The sequence below is a fragment of the Psittacula echo genome (assembly GCF_963264785.1).
Source record: "Psittacula echo genome assembly, chromosome: 2".
Taxonomy (NCBI): domain Eukaryota; kingdom Metazoa; phylum Chordata; class Aves; order Psittaciformes; family Psittacidae; genus Psittacula; species Psittacula echo.
In genome coordinates, this window is record NC_137737.1 from 153,362,302 (window position 1) to 153,380,200 (window position 17,899).

A 17,899-nucleotide genomic window follows, 5' to 3' on the forward strand; every position below is an offset into this window, starting at 1 on the left:
GAGACTGTAGATTATTTGCGGACCTGAACTTCAGATGAGTTTCATGTCAGCCACCAGATTCACTAAACTTTTTGGCTGGACCATTGCCCAGTTGCCCGCAAGAAACTGGTTATTATATTGTCCCCAACTCAGCCTCAGGAGTGTGGAGTGGAAGTGATTAGACATGTGAGCTGTGGTTTGGGAGATGTTCTCGCTGTCTGCCAAGGGACGTGCAGACAATCACGTAAAGCAGAAATGCACACACACGCACGCAGCACTACTCTGACCAAAGGGATGAAACTCCTATTGCAGCAGCCGTGACTCAGAGAAGCATTTGCATATCCTAGATCAAGAAAAGGGACCAGGAGCTGAAGAAGGGCGGGATGATGAGGGAACTGCCAACAAGAAAGGCATATTCAGAACTGGGTGAGGCTTTCCTCACCTGGGACGTGCTGCTCTGCACCTGGGAATGTCTGCCTGGCACAGCCCACTCTCCTCCCCACGTGCAGTATTCCCATGCAGGCTGATACAAGCAAGCAGGAGCTGTGGGATCTGGCTTTACCTTGTCTGGGTGAGGTAAGCCTTCTGGGGTCTGATTTCAGCCACTAGATAATGGCAGTTATCTACACATGTATTTTTACACCATTATACTCAAAGGTCAATGTATAATTTCCTCTTACCCTGTTTCCCAGGAGTTAGACATTATATGGCTGTTGGCTCTTGAGATTTTCTGTTAAAGGCATAATTGTTGGAACCCTGTGAGGTTTGAAACAAGATACTGTATAATTTTCACACACCCACATGCACACAAAGCAATTTTACTAACTGAAATTAAGGTTATTCCCCTTAATTAAAGGAGCCCATATAAGGAAGGTTACTACATAAAGTGTAAACAGAGACAGGGGTGGAAATAGCCCCTTTTAGAGGCACAAATAAATGTCACAGTGCTTTTAAAGGCAGATCATTTGTTTAACAGTGAGATCAGGATAAAAGGGAGCACCATACTTTCACATCGGTGAAATTCTTTCCTTCCTTACTGTGGTGACAGACATGTATGTCCAGCTACAGAAACATGTAACTGAAGATGCTTATACTGAAAGAATTCATGAGGTGCAATGAAGCATGTTTCATTTCTGTTCCTAAACAAAGGGTCTGAATCCTACTTTTGGCTGGAAATCTCATCACCAGCGATGCCTTTTGAAGGAAGGGTCAGGCCCTGCCCTAATGGGGAAGGGAAGGAATAGGATGATTTAACTGCTTTAACTAAAGCAGTCTTCTGAGGAAGAACAGGCGAACTCCCATGTAGAGGGCATCTGAGAAGTTCCTTTACACTGCTGGTGTCTTAATGCCAGGTCTGGATGCAGGTGTCTGCCCCAGGGTGTCCCTACTAGTCTAGCATGTCCCAAGATGAAGCACCTATGACTTGGCCAAGCTATAGTGGTGTCTGGGGTGACAGGGTTTGCTGGGCAGATGGGAAGGCTGAAGGACACTTGTAGAAGACCTGAATAGGTTGATCCATCTATGTGTGTCCTTCTGGCCTGGGTACTAGGGCTGCTTGCTAGATCCCCTTGCAGCAAGGGAAAATGGGCTTGTGAAGTGCCTCAAGCCTGTGGTCACTGTTAGAAACCACACGGGTCCAACAAAAGGGGCTCCAGTGTTACTGCAGACCTCTGTGCTGCAACAGGTTTAATTCCTGCAGGATAAGCAGTGCTTTGCACATGATGGCAAAGTTTTCTCATCAGGAATGGGTGCTCTGTAATAAGGGTACCATGAGAGGGTTTCAGTGAGTCCACCTCAGCTTTTTAGATCTTCTACAGAGACACCAGGAGACAAAAGCAATCCTCTGACATAAATTGGCGTTGTAGAGCTGCTGTGATGAGGGCTGTAGGGTCAGGCAGCTTTCAAAGCGCTCTCGTCAAGAAATGTATAGAACAAATGTGGGAAAATGATTGTTTAAGATACGCTACAGATTCTGACATGGTAGTAACTGAAAACTGGCCCCTATGTGGCCTCACAGCTCTCCTGAGAGATGCTGAAGGTTTTTTAGGTTATGGTCTTTTTTTTTTGCAGATGGCTTTCTCCAGATCATCTTACACATCCATGCTGGAGCAGACAATGAAGGTTTTATTATTCCCATATTCTCCTTTTCTCTGTAGGCACATTCTTTTGCCTCTCAATTTAAGCAGGTTAGCTTTATTTCCTAACTGTTAATGAGCTCTTTGCTCTAAGGGAATGTTGCAACTGTTGCAGCTGGCTATTGATTTGTCTAAAAGAAATAGGAAAGGTCATTTCTGTTCCTCATGAACCTCATGTTCTCTGTCACTCCAGAAGAGATGAGGATGGAGGATCTCCTCTTTCTTTTTCTTACTCACGCCATGTTTCTTCTTGGCTTCCTCTTGCAGCATGTCCTTCCCTTCATTGTGATCACCTTTCTTGTTTTGGGGGGGGTTTGTTAGTTTCTTCTCTTTCTGTGGGTGGCAGACCTATCACTCCCTGTTCTTTTTCTGTTCCTTTCCTTCCTTCCCTTTCTGAGGCCTTTGGGAATAATTTTGGCTGAAGACTTCTACAAGAAGCTCAAAGCCAACCTTAAACCGCAAGAAAAACAAACAAAATGTCTTAAGATTAAAAAGATTCAGACTCATTTAAGGCATGGAAACAACATGGAAAATTTCAGCCCAATGCCCTGAAATTTAGCAGCACTCCCAGTAATTGGAAAGAAAGGTTTAGAGCCAAAATGCCAGGTCAGTGTGAAAAACAGAAGCAATCGCAGCTCAACCCATCACTGTTTCCATGCAGTTTGATGGAAATGTCTGCTCTGCAGGGTCTGATCACCCAGCACACCAGCTGCTTAATTTTACGTGGGAAGCTGAAGCAGAAAGAGTGACAATTCATTTCGGCACCTGATCATTGACATCCTGTACTTAAAATTTTGCTTTGATTTTTTTTTCATGTAAGACAATCCTTTCCATCAGACTTTGCTGTTTGTCATGTAGGCACTTATTAACCAGTCGAAGCTAATCATGTGGCTTAATTTCTTATCTTGAACATCTATCATGCTCACATTTCACACGTATATACAGCAGAGCAGAAAAGCAAATCCTGCTAAGTATGGGAAAATTACTTCCATTTACAAGCAACATGCCTGCAGGCCTCCCTGCTAATGCACATTTTCACCACAATTTCACCACAATTTCTCCACAAGAGGAGAAAAAGATCTAGGGCTGCTTCATTTTTAAATGAACATATCCTAACAAAGACTCCTCGAGAGCCACAGATTGGTAGATTGTCAGTCTAAAAGGCAGCTGTGGTTTGTTAGTGAATGTCTGTGTCTGTGCAAATGCACATTGTAAAAATAAGACTGTGCACATGGAGTTTTGCCAGCAGATGCTCTGTGCTGTAATAGCACTTGCATGTTGGTGGTCCTCAAGTCTTACCCGTACTTCATCAAAATGCTCAAATCTCTCATCCTGGGCCAAGACTATAGGCTTCTCCCTTACAGTGTCCCATGTTCCACCATGCACTGCAGCACAGTACCTTGTTCCCATCCTTTTATCCCATGTACCAAGCTAATGGATTCTGTAATCATGTCCTCAGACACCCCAGGGAGTATACTACTCGGTGGATAAAGAACTGGCTGGATGGCCGCACACAAAGAGCTGTGGTCAATGGCTCCATGTCCGGCTGGAGACCGGTAACGAGTGGTGTCCCTCAGGGATCGGTGTTGGGACCGGTCTTGTTCAACATCTTTGTCGGTGACATGGACAGAGGGATTGAGTGCGCCCTCAGCAAGTTTGCCGATGACACCAAGCTGTGTGGTTCGGTTGCTACGCCGGAGGGAAGGGATGCCATCCAGAGGGACCTTGACACGCTTGTGAGGTGGGCTGATGCCAACCTGATGAAGTTTAACCATGCCAAGTGCAAGGTCCTACACCTGGGTGGGAGCAGTCCCAGGCACAGCTACAGGTTGGGCAGAGAAGAGATTCAGAGCAGCCCTGCGGAGAAGGACTTGGGGGTGCTGGTCGATGAGAAAATGAACATGAGCCGGCTTCAGTGTACGCTCGCAGCCCAGAAAGCCAACTGTATCCTGGGCTGCATCAAGAGGAGCGTGACCAGCAGGTCGAAGGAGGTGATCCTGCCCCTCTACTCTGCTCTTGTGAGACCTCACTTGGAGTATTGTGTGCAGTTCTGGTGTCCTCAACATAAAAAGGACATGGAACTGTTGGAACAAGTCCAGAGGAGGGCCACGAGGATGATCAGGGACTGGAGCACCTCCCGTATGGAGAAGAAAGCGGCTGAGAAAGTTGGGGCTGTTCAGCCTGGAGAAGAAAAGGCTGCGTGGAGACCTCAGAGCAGCCTTCCAATATCTGAAGGGGGCCTACAAGGATGCTGGGAATGGACTATTCATGAGGGACTGTAGTGACAGGACAAGGGGTAACGGGTTGAAACTTAAACAGGGGAAGTTTAGATTGGATCTAAGGAAGAAATTCTTTACTGTGAGTGGTGAGGCACTGGAATGGGTTGCCCAGGGAGGTCGTGAATGCTCCATCCCTGGCGGTGTTCAAGGCCAGGTTGGATGATGCCTTGGGTGACATGGTTTAGTGTGAGGTGTCCCTGCCCATGGCAGGGGGGTTGGAACTTGATGATCTTAAGGTCCTTTCCAACCCTAACTATTCTATGGTGCTATGATTCTATGCCTGACTAACCAGGTAGACAGTCACAGGTCACATGCAGGGTGTTATCTCTTCAAGCTAGGGCAAGACCAGGGCAGTGTGCTGCAGGTGAGACCCATCCCTTCTAACCAAGCCTATTGCATGAGCCAACTCTTCACTCACGTGCCTTGACATGTGGCTCTGTGTCCCGTGTGCCACATTAGATCCTTTGGCACCTTCCATCAAACCTTCTGCATTGTAACCAAGGCTGAGAAAAACTTGATTATGGGGGACAATTATAGAAAAGAGAAGTCTGTAAGGACTGATGCTCAGTATAAAGAAGGAGAAGGCACCAGACTGGAATGCCAATCAGAGCTCCCCAGACAACATCCGCTAATGCTGGAAGGTGTCCAGAAATGCTCTGGCCAAAGACATGAGTGAAAGCACACCTGTAGTCACTGCAAACCCAGCTTCTGTTGTGATGGCATAGATGGCCAGCTCAGCCAGGGCTGGCAGGAGGCTGCTCAATAGGTTGTGAGTAAACGGAGCAATTCAACCTCTCTAATCCTCTACCAAGCTCCTCTTGCCAAATTGTCATTAAGAGTGGCAATGATGGGGTATCCGTATGTTTAGGAGAAGGTAGCCGGTGCTCTGAGTGACAGCAAGACCTACTGGAGCATTGCAAACCTGCCATCACCCAGAAATGTTCCCTATAAGGGAGGGGAGGTCTAATTGTGCCCCTGCTCTCTTATTCCATTCTCCCCTCAGTGCTGGTTCCTGGAAAGGGATCACATGTGTGTGTAGGTATTATTATTAGTAAAGCTAACTGCATTTTTTCCCAGTGAATAGGTTCCATAAAACCCCCTTTTTAAACTCCCTCTCCACCAGACTTTCCTTGAAAAAATCCAATGGTTTTGTCTTCTTAAGTAGCAAAATGCTTCACTTTCAATCCTGGAATCCCAAAGAGCAATTCTCCTGACATTATTAAAACAAATATGATAGAAAATAGAGATAAATTTGGGGGCCGGATCTGCTTGTCAGGATTATGTTGTATCTGTCCTAAAATAGCACACTTATGATCAGCCTGAGGATATCTCTGAAGATTGAGACTGGCGGTCCACTTAAGCTCTTTCACAGATGATTACAGCAGTGCTGCTGAAAGCAGGATAGTGAGGTCTAAGCTAACAAAAACTCATTTGAGCAAAGAAAGGCATAAAGAGCAACGTGACACAGAGAGTGCTGTTTATTACTGGTTTTTTATTGCTGTTTATGTTCAGGCTAGTCAAGCGTTCATGTTAGATTTATGTGAGGGTGCAATGAAGATGGTGGATCCATCTGGTAAACCAGAGCTGCATGGGCAGGGATGGCTGCTGCTGGCATGTTGAATCTGTGCTGTCCTTGGACAATTATCCACCTTATTACAACTTTCAGGCTGTGAAACGGGGCATAACTGAGTACAAAATACATTGTCTATGCAGAACTAATAATAATACAAGGAACAAATGTTGACCTCATGTTTCAGACACCACAGGGAAAAATACTGGTGTCAATAGTGTCCAATCGATATTGTTTCAATCACTGCACCAGGGGGGTAAAAACAAATCCATTATATTTGCTTACAGCACAGTTAATCAGGATCCAAAGAATAATCACTTTCAACCTAAAAAGCCACATCATCTGTGACTGCAAAGACACACAGATGCAACTTAAAGGCTAGTGCTTTTGAGATATTGGGTAATTCCAAGAAAAATTCAGGAAGACTATCTGATACACAGGAATTTGGTTCATTTACCCAGTGAAGACACAGCTCATGTTGACAAAAGCACTTGATCAAATTTTCTCCCAGATTGGTCAGCTGTAAAAATATAATATAAAAATATATACAAATGGACCCTTATTGCATGCATATTTTGCCTCTCCATGTAGAGTTTTGCAGGAGATACTGCTATTTTATTTCGTATTATGATTCTTTCCTACTCTAGAGCAATACATCAAAGTCAGCAAATCTTTGTATTTTAGATCTGCCCTAACCTTGAAGTGCTGGGGAGCATGGAGACGCTTCTTGATGTGCTCAGATGCAAGCCACATGTAGTCTGACCCCAGCTTAGATGTGCTGGCTCTTCAGCCCTTCAGTTGCCAAAATCAGGGTATGGGAGGGTGGCTCTCAACTGACATTGAAATGTCACGTAAATCTGTGCTGACAATTTCTGATGGGGTTTTGCTGTGCTGTATGGATCCAGGATGCTGCTGGCTGAAGCCTGGATGGGTGATGCTCAATGTGATGCTCATCTGAGAGATGCAGATTTTCTCTGCCACAAAGGCTGCTGGGTGAGGGGATCCCTGAGCAAGGGATTGGGCTGTGTTTTCCTTGTGTTTAGAGGGTCAAATGGTTGTTTGTCCATTAAAAATAAACAAGGATATACCAAAGAAATAGCTGACTCCAGGCAATTTCTTTCCATATCAGAAGCAGAAATTGCAAGGCTCAAGCAGCCAATAAGTGACATGCAACAGGACATGAAGCGTTAGGAGATCATTGTTTTTATGCTTTTTAAAAGTCTACATGTTCGAACTTACCTCAGTTATCAGAACATATCTGGGAGAGGGACTGGAGCAACCCAGTGATCTGCACTAACCGGAAGACCAGCTCCTGCGCAGCAACCTCATGACTTGGACCCATTCACTCAAATCAATCTGTTACATGAGGCACCAATATGTAATTGTTTCTTTTGGAATTTGCTCCTCACACTGTTTATAATGAAGATTACAGAAAGCATATTGTTTTAGCCAGGCCACAAGGAGTCCGAGATGCTTATTTTTATCATAGTCCTCCCTACAAGCTTGCAATTATTTTTGTTGGCAAAAAGTGATTTAAATTTTCTTTTTATTAAAAGAAGGAAAAAGCCTCTTGCACTTCACATTTTTACTTGCAAAATGTCAAAATCCCACTATTCTTTTCTACCTTCCTGCTACATGCTGAGTGTTTACAGTAAAGAACAGTTGCAGCATATCAGATTTCTGGGAGAAAGTGAACTGGAACACTGGGACAGAACCTGAGCATCCTGACACACTGAACCAGCCTCCCAAAAGGATGCGCTCCGTAGATCCTAAAATATAAAATAGCCAAATAGTGGACGAAAGACTACCAAACCAATGAACTATAGTGTCAAGCACTCTGTTTTAAAGCAAGGAGTTGCCCACACTGTGGTTCTTGACAAGGCATAGGTTTGAAATGACACTGAGCCCCTTCTGAGCAAAAGATTAAGTGAGACAGCAGATACAACACAGAACGCGTGAAGTGCCACAAGTTCCATGTGTCTCCAGATGCAGAAAAGTAACCTTGAGCTTCTTTCAGCTCTTGGACTGTGGTTTCCCCTTGTGTTTATAATCAATAGATTGAAAGGACATCTAAGCTTTAAAAAACTTCAGTACCCACCCTCAGTTGTGGTTGCACAATCCTGGGGGCAGGCTTTTACTGTAGGTGAAATAGCTTTGCTAGCTGTAACCCTCCCCCCTTTTCAAAACAGTACCAAGAATGAACTGTTCGCGGCAGTTGAATCTATGTAATGAATAATCTGGTAAGTTAAAATCTGTGTAATGAATAACGGCTGTAAGTATACACTCAGCAAAATTTCACATAAAGGCAAAGGGCTTCACCTTTTCAAAGGCAGAGGCAGTGGGAGAGTTGTCATGTTGAAAGCTGTCACAGGGTCAGATGTTTTTCCTATACTCTGCTAAGGCGGCTGAGTTGGGAGAAGCGAGAGTAGCTGAGAATTGTCTCTCTTTTAGACCTCATCCTGTGTGATTTAGAAGCAGAATTCATCTCTGCTAGGAGGCACATCAGTCATTTGCAGGCAATGTAGAAGCGCCTATGCAAGATTATCCATCTCATCCTTAAAGGAGTGTCTAAGAGGAACTGAGTTGTCCTCCCATGTGTTTACTTTCTCTGCTGATTACAGAGGGAGAGTGTGAGATTAGTTTGCGTTACACATGACACATTTAGATAGGCAAAATGAGGTTATCCAATCCTTGAGATACCTTCTGTGAAATACAGGGAGAGATAATCTGAGCACCTTTTATGAGACCATATATTATAGTGAGACCTAGCAGCTGGCTTATAAGAGGTGTGTGGAACACCTTTGTCTGCTCTGGCTTTAAAAGTCTGAGCATCCCACATGGGGAGAGCAGAGTGGAGCCAACTAGGTTCTGGTCTGCATGTCCACAGTGAAGAACCACACTGTGCCAGCCAAAGGGTGCCATCCTTCAGCATTTTTGCCAGATCCTGGGCTGTGGCTGGGATTGTGAGGCTGACCTCAGTGCAAATTAAAAACCAGGATCCGATTAGCCATGAGTTCCAAGTATTTCACCAAGCAACCAAGCACCTCTTTCATAAAATCTGAAGAACAAAGAAAAGCCTTGGTGATGATATTAATGCTTGTCTGTGCCTGAATCACTGCTGCCAAGAAAAAACAGAATCTGCTTGAATGAAGCTGACAGTAGTTGGACTGGTTTGCCTTTTTGCAGCAGGGAGGTGTGCAGATTTTATGTGTCTCTGCATGGAAACTGAACTTCACTCTCAAAACCCTCCAGCCTATTTCAGTTGTTCTTCTAAGTGCAATACTACCCACCATTCAGGAAAAAGCAGATGAGCTTCTGTTTATCGACCATGGGATAAGTCTCCATGTAGCTGTTATGGAGGTGCTGGAGTTGCACCATTAGCTCACACCTACATGTGCCTCCAGGTACCAACCTCATGTGCCCATCTGAGCTTGTGGCTGCTGCAAGGCCAAGTGTCAGATGGGACCTAGGTGAGAAGGGCTGCCTGTGGTGCAGTACATCCTGGGAGGGGTCTGTTAGGGAAATCTCCTGCCACATCACATTGAATGTGACTGGAATTAGGCTGCCGAGAGTCCTTCAGAAACATTTTAATGTGCCTCTTTCTTTCAGGGAGTGCAGAATTCTCTTCCCCTCCCACTCTCACTCTATGGCATTTGCAGAGATGCTTGAGATGAGGGGTTTGTTAGATGCCACCCTTGTGAAAAAGCACCCAACAGCGCATATAAGCTCAGTAAAGTTTAAAAAAGAGAAAAAATAGTAAGCCTTTAACTACACAAAAACAGAGTAAGACATTCCTGTGTCTTATCTAAGGTTGTAAATAAACAAGAACATTCTTAATACTTTTAACAAAGCGAAGCAATTTGAACAATGGTTGTTTGATTCTTTGTAATGTGGAATGCTTTAGGAGCTACTTCCAAGCATCATAAAAAATACTTGTTTGGGGGTTTTTTTGACAGTAGATTTAGGTTCCAGGTACATTTTGTGTTAATAGATAATTTGCTTAATTTAAAGTTTATTAAATATAGGATTCTCCAGTCCACTAACAAAACCAACCAACCAAACAACAAAAGGAGTAAAATTAAAACATGGTAAGAATCCAAATGGCAACATTAACATTAAAGATGGACAGGAACTGAAATCTTATACGTAGTAAGATTTATAGTAAAACTATAAGTATTTTAACTCCTTTTTTTAGATTCATGGTAGAACTATAGGTATTTTAACTCCTTTTTTTCAATAGAAAAACATTAGAGCAAATATCCTGAAATTTGAATTCCTTGATCTAAAATGATTGGAAAAGCCCTCATACCCCAGACACTGTGAAGAAAATTTGGATTCAGAATCATAGAGCCATTTAGGCTGTAAAAGGCTAACCCTTAACCTAACACTGCTGAGTCCACCACTAAATGATGTCTCTAAGTGTCACATCTAGATGTCTTTTAAATACCTCCAAGGATGGTGACTCAACCATTTCCCTGATGAACACCAACATAATCAGTACAGCTTTTTATAAGGAGTGGCCCTACTTTGATTTTGAGAAGGGCCTGATTTTCCCAGGATGAAAATGGTCTTTCCTGACACAAAAAATGGAGCAGCACCCTCTGGAGACTGAGCTGGTAGCCAGCATAGCTCCAAAACTGAGTGAATGTGGGGCATGGGTACCTGATTACCTGAGCAGGGCAGCTGAGTGCATGTGCAGAAGCTTGTCAGTAGACTGATTAACTGAGTGGTGCTCAAGGGTTATTGAGCATCCACAATTACAGAAGTCCTGGTTTCTATTTCTTGATTCTTTTTGCCAAAGGGTCATGCAAAAAATGTAGGTGAGGCATTTTGAGTGTATCCTTGAAGCAGTCTGATCCTAAAAGGACAGTATGGCAGAGATTACGGATAGAATTAACTGGCCAGGATGTGCAAAAACATTTGAGTGTCTGAGAGCTCCACAAAGATACAGGGAGTAAACAATCTGCATTGAAGGATGAGGATGACCCAAGGCTCCAATAAATGCCTGACAAGATTAGATTTTTCTTTCCTGAGGTCAGGCTCTTCGTTGTTCTGGCAAATGTATTTAACAATACTAACTTCTAAGTACGCTTGCCATGCAATGCAGCTAAGCCCAGGTCATCCTTTAATACTGTATTGTGAATGGATACCTCCTTGTTTGACCAGTGAGTAACCTCCCACCCCACCCCAAATAAGTGTGAAGTTTTCACCTCTGTGGCAAGAGCTTTTACTATTATTAGGACCTTAGAAATATTGCTTTTGTTGTGTATTTATGTATATGTGCAGGCAGAAGGGTGTGAGCAGGTATGTGGATATCCTCATGTATGTGCATGCAAGAAAACTCTGGTAAAATTAATTGCCTTGGCTCACAGACCCTTCTGGATCTGTTTACATTCCTGAGGCAAATTCCTTAATATATCTGTAGTTAAACTGTTCCACAGGCTCCAAATGCATGGCTTTGCTATGCTACCTTCCCTGCACAGGGATTCACTGAGAACATTTAGTGCCTGCTGAGAATAAATGTGCCCCTGACACAAACACAACAGCAACGTGTTAACACTCTCTGCTAATGCTACTTAATCCTGAGGATAATGTATTGGATTTTCTGCATATAATCTTAATATAGCATGGATAAGGGGAATTGTTTGGCTTGGAGAGTGTAGAGGTAGGCAGGAGGAGGAGGAGGGGAGGGAGTGGAAAGTGTTTAAATAGCTTCAGTAATGGCCTCAGGGCTGATAGAGGACTCCCACTCACATGAGAAGTTATGCTGAGTGTTTGAATTGAGCAAGATTTGGCCCAATGTGTCAGATAATTTGTAGTGTTATGCGCTGGACAGAGCTCGTTCAAGATAGCCTAAAGAAGCTGCTATAGTCTTACAGATGAGGGGGTGGGAGATTCCTTCCCCAGCCCTTGGGGCTGTATCAGTACCATTCCCAGTGGCCTTTCAAGGCCAAAATTATTAGCTGAAATACAAAGGTTTGGAAAACAGTAACCTGCCTTGCTCATGCACCACCAGTTTTCTCCCAGCAACCTGAATACTGACCTCCTTCCATATGGGTTTGCAAATCAGGACAGGGCAACCCCATGAGGACCATGTTGTCCTGTGGCCTCAGGTAACTGGAACGTGGACATTGAATGGCTGGTAGGTGTGCAGCACAGGGAAAAGGTGCTTATGTGTCCTACCACTACATGCCCTTGTAAAAATCCCATCTCTGGCTTTCTTGTAGCTCCCTTTAGACACTGGAAGCTGCTCTAAGGCATCTCCAGAGCCTTCTCTTCTCCAGCGGGAACAAGCCCAGCTCTCTCAGCCTGTCTCCATAGCAGATGTGCTTCAGTCCCCTGATCATCTTCATGGCCCTCCTCTAGACTCACTCCAACAGGTCCATGTCCTTCTTAAGCCGGAGGCCCCAGAGCTCAATGCAGTACTCCTTTTATCTTGAGTATTTATAAGGCTAAACACTTTCTTACTTGGTGTTGATTACTGCAGGGAGGGCTCTACAGTATCTCCCCACTCATCATTGTGTTCGTAGCTACAACTCAAAGTACCTGTGCCATAGGAATATGAGTTGACTGAGATGACGAATGAAACTGTGGAGGAGTGTCATGATTCAACCCCAGCCCACAGCTAAGCCACTTGCTCCCTGCAGCCCCAGCAGGATGCAGGAGAGAATCGGAAGAGTAGAAGTGAGAAAGATCATGGGTTGAGGTAAAGACAGTTTAATGGGATGGAAAAGGAAGCAAATAATAATAATGGCAATAATAATGATAGAAGAATTAGAACATACAGAACAATTGATGCACAATGCAATTGCTCACCACTCGCCAAATGATGCCGAGCCAGCTCACGAGCCGCAGCCCCTGGCTATTTTTCCCTCCCAAGTTCATACACTGAGCACGGTGTCATATGTTATGGAATTATATATGGAATATATGTTTCAGCCAGTTTGGCTCACTGTCCTGGCTGTTTCCTATTCCAGCTTCTTGTGCACCTCCAACCTCCTTGGTGGCAGGACATGAGAGGCTGAAAAGTCCTTAACTTAGTGTAAGAACTGCTCAGCAACAACTGAAATATCGATGTGTTATCAACATTACTCTCATTCTAAATGCAAAACACAGCACTGTGCCAGCTACTAGGTATCCCAGCCAAAACCAGGACAAGGAGACAGTGCTAACTGCAGCCTTGAACCTCCTCCTTTTGTGACCAATGTCTACTGAACTTGCCTTGCACATCTCCAAAATTAGAGCTGTTGTCTTGATACCAAGCAGGAGACAAACTAATACAAACTACTGTTCCTGCTACTGTTCAGGAGACACTGTTTGCTAGCACACTTGGATGCCCTTTCTTGCACGTGTTTATTCAGAGCAGTCATGTGCTTGAGCAAAGATCAGTGGTGATTCATGGTTTCTTCTTAAACCCCCCTGAAAATCAGTTACTGATTAAATTCTCATGATCACTTGGCATAGATTGCTGTGCTGAGGGAGCTCCCACTTGATGAGATTTGCCTGGGAATATGGCAAAGCTTGGTCAACAGCATCCTGCAGTTAAGCACTGCTTTACTGTACTTTGCTTTATGCTCAGCAGGTGTTTATGAGAGTTCAGAATGTAAACATGACATTCTGACTTCAAATAAGACCTATCCAGAAGTACGTGGTAACTATTCAGCCATTTGTGTTCATCTGCCATCCTGTCCCTTTGTCACTTTGAAACATCTTTATCTCTCCTTTACATTTTAATAGTGGCCATAATAGTAACCACCCAGATTATTGCCCAGAGGTATGTGCAAGGAGTATGTTGTTCAGTGCTGAAACAGACAGGGTTGTGCAACTACAACACTGAGACAGATGAACAAGACAGCAGAAAAATGAAGCTTTATGATGGAGTTAAAATGCCACAACTCAGCAGCAACTTGGACCTGTCACCCCAGGACCTGAGCTGGGAATGGATGAGGGAGGAAACAAGGTCAGATGGACTCCAATCTGAGCAAAAGCCAGGTTCACATCAATCAGTGTCCCTACCACAATGCAAATACCAGCCCACATCACTTACCCAACCAAACTGCTCAGCTGCACCGTTTCTGGGGCAGCACTGTCCCCAAGGGCTCCATTGTCTGACCAAAGATAACTTTCCTGAAGGACACTAGTGTTTTGAAACCTTAGACAGCCACTGCGTCTGCCCACTGCCCTTTGCTGAGAGGCCTGCTGGGAGCAGACACACATTTATTGAGACCTTGCAGGGCATTTCTCAGAAGCTGAAATGTCCTGTAACATGGTTCACCATTCTTTAAAGAATCTGCCTCAGGCTGACTCAGTTAAGGGGAAGTTTTACTTCCTCCATGTTATTTTTAACCAAAGACAATGCACATTATTATACCCTGTGCTGGCGCTGGTAAGTGTGAGTAGGAGAAAGCAAGTCACAAGTTTTACTTACTAGGCTGATTGTTTGGTTGTTTGACACCCTTAAAGCTGGAACAGCAAAGCTGCAGCCACAGCTAACTTTAAGGTTTTGCATTCCAGAAGGGGAGTTATCACTTGCACTAATGGCGGGTGGATGGGTCACCACTGAGTCCCTGAGGATTACTCTGTTTGCTTTGTTTCTCACAAAGGCATAGGATAAGGAAGATGCTTTTTGTTTTGAAGTGTGCCTCTGCCATTTGATTTTTCAGGTGTATTTTAGAGTTTAGAAAAATACAAAGATGGAAAGAAGGATGGAAGGACAGACAGAAAGCAAGACAGAAAGACAAGCAGAAAGAGAGAGAAGGATGGAAGGATGGATGAACACAAGGAAGGAAGGAAGGAAACAAAGAAGGAAGGAAGGAATTTAAAGAATTTTCGGAAGCAAACAAACTAGCTGAAGACTTCACACGAGGCCATGCTGCAGTGTTCACCGGAGTTTCTGTGGCTTCTAATGTCGGTGTCATTTCAGAAGTGATAGGCCATCCATGTAGGTCTTCAAATATGAGTGAGACAAACCGTACCAACCTGCGAAAGGGTTTGCAGTGTGTTTGCAGTTCAGAAGCACCTTTTGCCTTTTCCAGCTGTGTCAACTAACCTGATAAATGCCATTCCCTCTTGCAGTCCTTGTCTCACAGTCTAGTTTTGTTGTTCTAGCATCCTTTAAACACAGCTGCAGGGTTGATCTTCTCTGTTTACTGATCCCTGCCCTTTCCCGCCATCCTTCACCCTATCTTTATGCTCCTGCTAGGCAGGGCGAGCTGAGACAGGACCTTACCATGATACTAATGGCAGTCCCATCTCTGATGCTCTTCCAGCTCCACACCAATTGCCTGTTCGCTCATGCTTCCTCTACACTAACAGTCTGCAAAATGCTTCTCTTCCTCTTCCTTCTAACACAGTTTCTACCCAGAGGTCTCCCAGGCTGGAAAGTCTCTGCTAAAGTCTCAGTGATGAGTAAGTGGCTAAAATTCAGCAGGGGAAAAGGTCCCTGTATCTCAGGAGATCTGGGTCTCTTGATCTTTGAGAGCTGCTTCCTGCCCAGCTGCTGCACAAAGCAACCCCAGCTCCACCAAGCAACTCTGAATCGTGAAAGAAAATGCCATTTAGAACTTGGAATCCTCATTTTGTCATTGTAAAAGACCTTTTGATTTGATGTTTAAGGTGGTCTTTTCTCTTGGCACTTCTGTCTGAAATCACAGGTTCTTTCCTAAGGTAAACTTTAAATTCATTTGCATGTGCATTTTCTCATGAACAACGATTTCTCAGAGGTTTATCACTGGGCTGTAATCACAACACAGGACCTGAGGTCTGCAGCACGTACACAGTACATGCAGACTTCCCACAACATGCATACTCATATACACACACTCCTCTCTACCCCACCATTCCTCCCCCATATTTCTCCTATACACTACAAAGAAAGATATTATTGATGTTAATTTTTTATTAATTAACAAAATTTAATATTTAATGCCATGTCCTTGTGGGGATGGGACTAACCTTAATAAAACCTTGGTAGACTGCTTGTGTTAGGCTGGATTAGGAGTCTGTGCTACTGGACACATCCCACTCCTATGAGATTCATGGGGAGGCACTGCCCTCAGTAATATAGTACAAACAGAATCTTCCTGGCTGCTCTCAAAGAGTAGGACATCCCAGGTAAGGTATGAGAGGAGAGCATAGGCCAGTACCTTACAGATACCATGTCAGATAACACTGGAATCCTTTTCATATTTAAGCAAGACTAGACTCTGGGATAGGTTTGATCCACCCAACAAGTATTTCAGGCATGCATTTGGGATCCTTCAGGGAACAGCCCAGCCCTCAACAGGTGAGGCCCAATCTGGTTTTAATGGGTAAACACCTGAGACAGAGTCCCTGGGTGGGAGGTGATGGAGCCTGAAGAAAACATTGCACTGAAATGCAAAGAATTGGTCTTGGTGAATAAATTCTGTGAGGTCTGATAGAAAATTATATACCTGAAAGGAATCACAGAATGGTTTGTGTTGCACAGGACCTTAAGATCATCCAGTTCCAACCACCTGCCATGGGCAGGGACACCTTCCACTAGACCAGGTTGCTCCACGCCTTATCAAACCTGGCTTTGAACACTGCCAGGAATGGCACAGTCACAGCTTCTCTGGACAACCTCTGCGAGCACCTCAGCACCCTCACAGTAAAGAATTTCTTCCTTATATCCAATCTAAACTTCCCCTGTTTAAGTTTGAACCTGTTACCCCTTGTCCTGTCACTACAGTCCCTAATGAAGAGTCCCCTCCCAGCATCCTTATAGGCCCCCTTCAGATACTGGAAGGCTGCTTTTATGAGGTCTCCACGCAGCCTCCTCTTCTCCAGGCTGAACAGCCCCTATTTTCTCAGCCTGTCTTCATATGGGAGGTGCTCCAGGCCCCTAGGTTTTGAAATATCTTCTAGGAATTTATCTTTTTATTGTATATTTCACAAAAAGCTGGATGAGATACTACAGTCTTGCCTCGCTGCAGAGAACCAAATTCTCTTGAAGTCCCTTGAAGCTTTTTCAGGGAGGAGGTCAAAAAGCCAGGACTTGGTATCACGGCATCATTTCCAGTGCACTACACAGTGTCCAAAGAAATTACTTGCTCTGGCACAGCTGGCCTTGGTAGGATGCTCCGTGCTAAGAGAGATGGTAGGACGTGCCTGCAGGTGTTGGGTAGGACTGAGATCAGTTTGCCTTCTATCCCGAGAGCCTGCATAGAACACAAACCTATAGAGGAGGATGGAGAAGAAGGATTTCTTCTCCTGCTGACACAGGTTTCAGTTGCTTTGGGCAGAGCTCTTTAGGAGGGATGAAAGCAGCATGGCTGCCAGAATACTGGAGAGAAAGCCTGCTGTAGGCTACCTTTATTTGCTGGGTAATATCTACTGCAGGCAACTTGCAGCCTTCCTTACACTTAAGTTTAAACATCTCCTTGCCTGTCACTGAAATTCAATTTACAGGAACATTAATTAATCCTAGCTGGGACTCTCAGTGCAAATTGAGAGACTTGGGGCTATATTTTATATCTTTTATTCTCACAGAGTGTATTTACATTGCAAAAAGGTCAGGCTTCCAACAACTAATACTGGGGAAGCTTTGCATTTCTGAAGTGTTTGAATAGTGCTATTCTAGCCCATTTGGTTCAGGTTTTGTTTCCACAAAAATGACATAATCATCATAAATAGCGTTTATTGTATGGCATTGTTCATGCCATGGATTCATATGGTAATTCCCTGAAGCATCTGTTCCTCCATATTTATAGGTCCTTTAAAGGATCCCAGTCTACATGTATAGATCTTTGCACCCTAATATTTCCTGAATTCTGCCATAGATGAAGAGTTTATTTCTCATATGCATGTCAGTGAAATATAGAATATATTAAAGACACCTCAGCTAGATATCCTCTGGGTGATCTTCCAAACTCTGTCCTCTTAAAGGATTTCTTGGAGGATGGAATAGAAGGAAG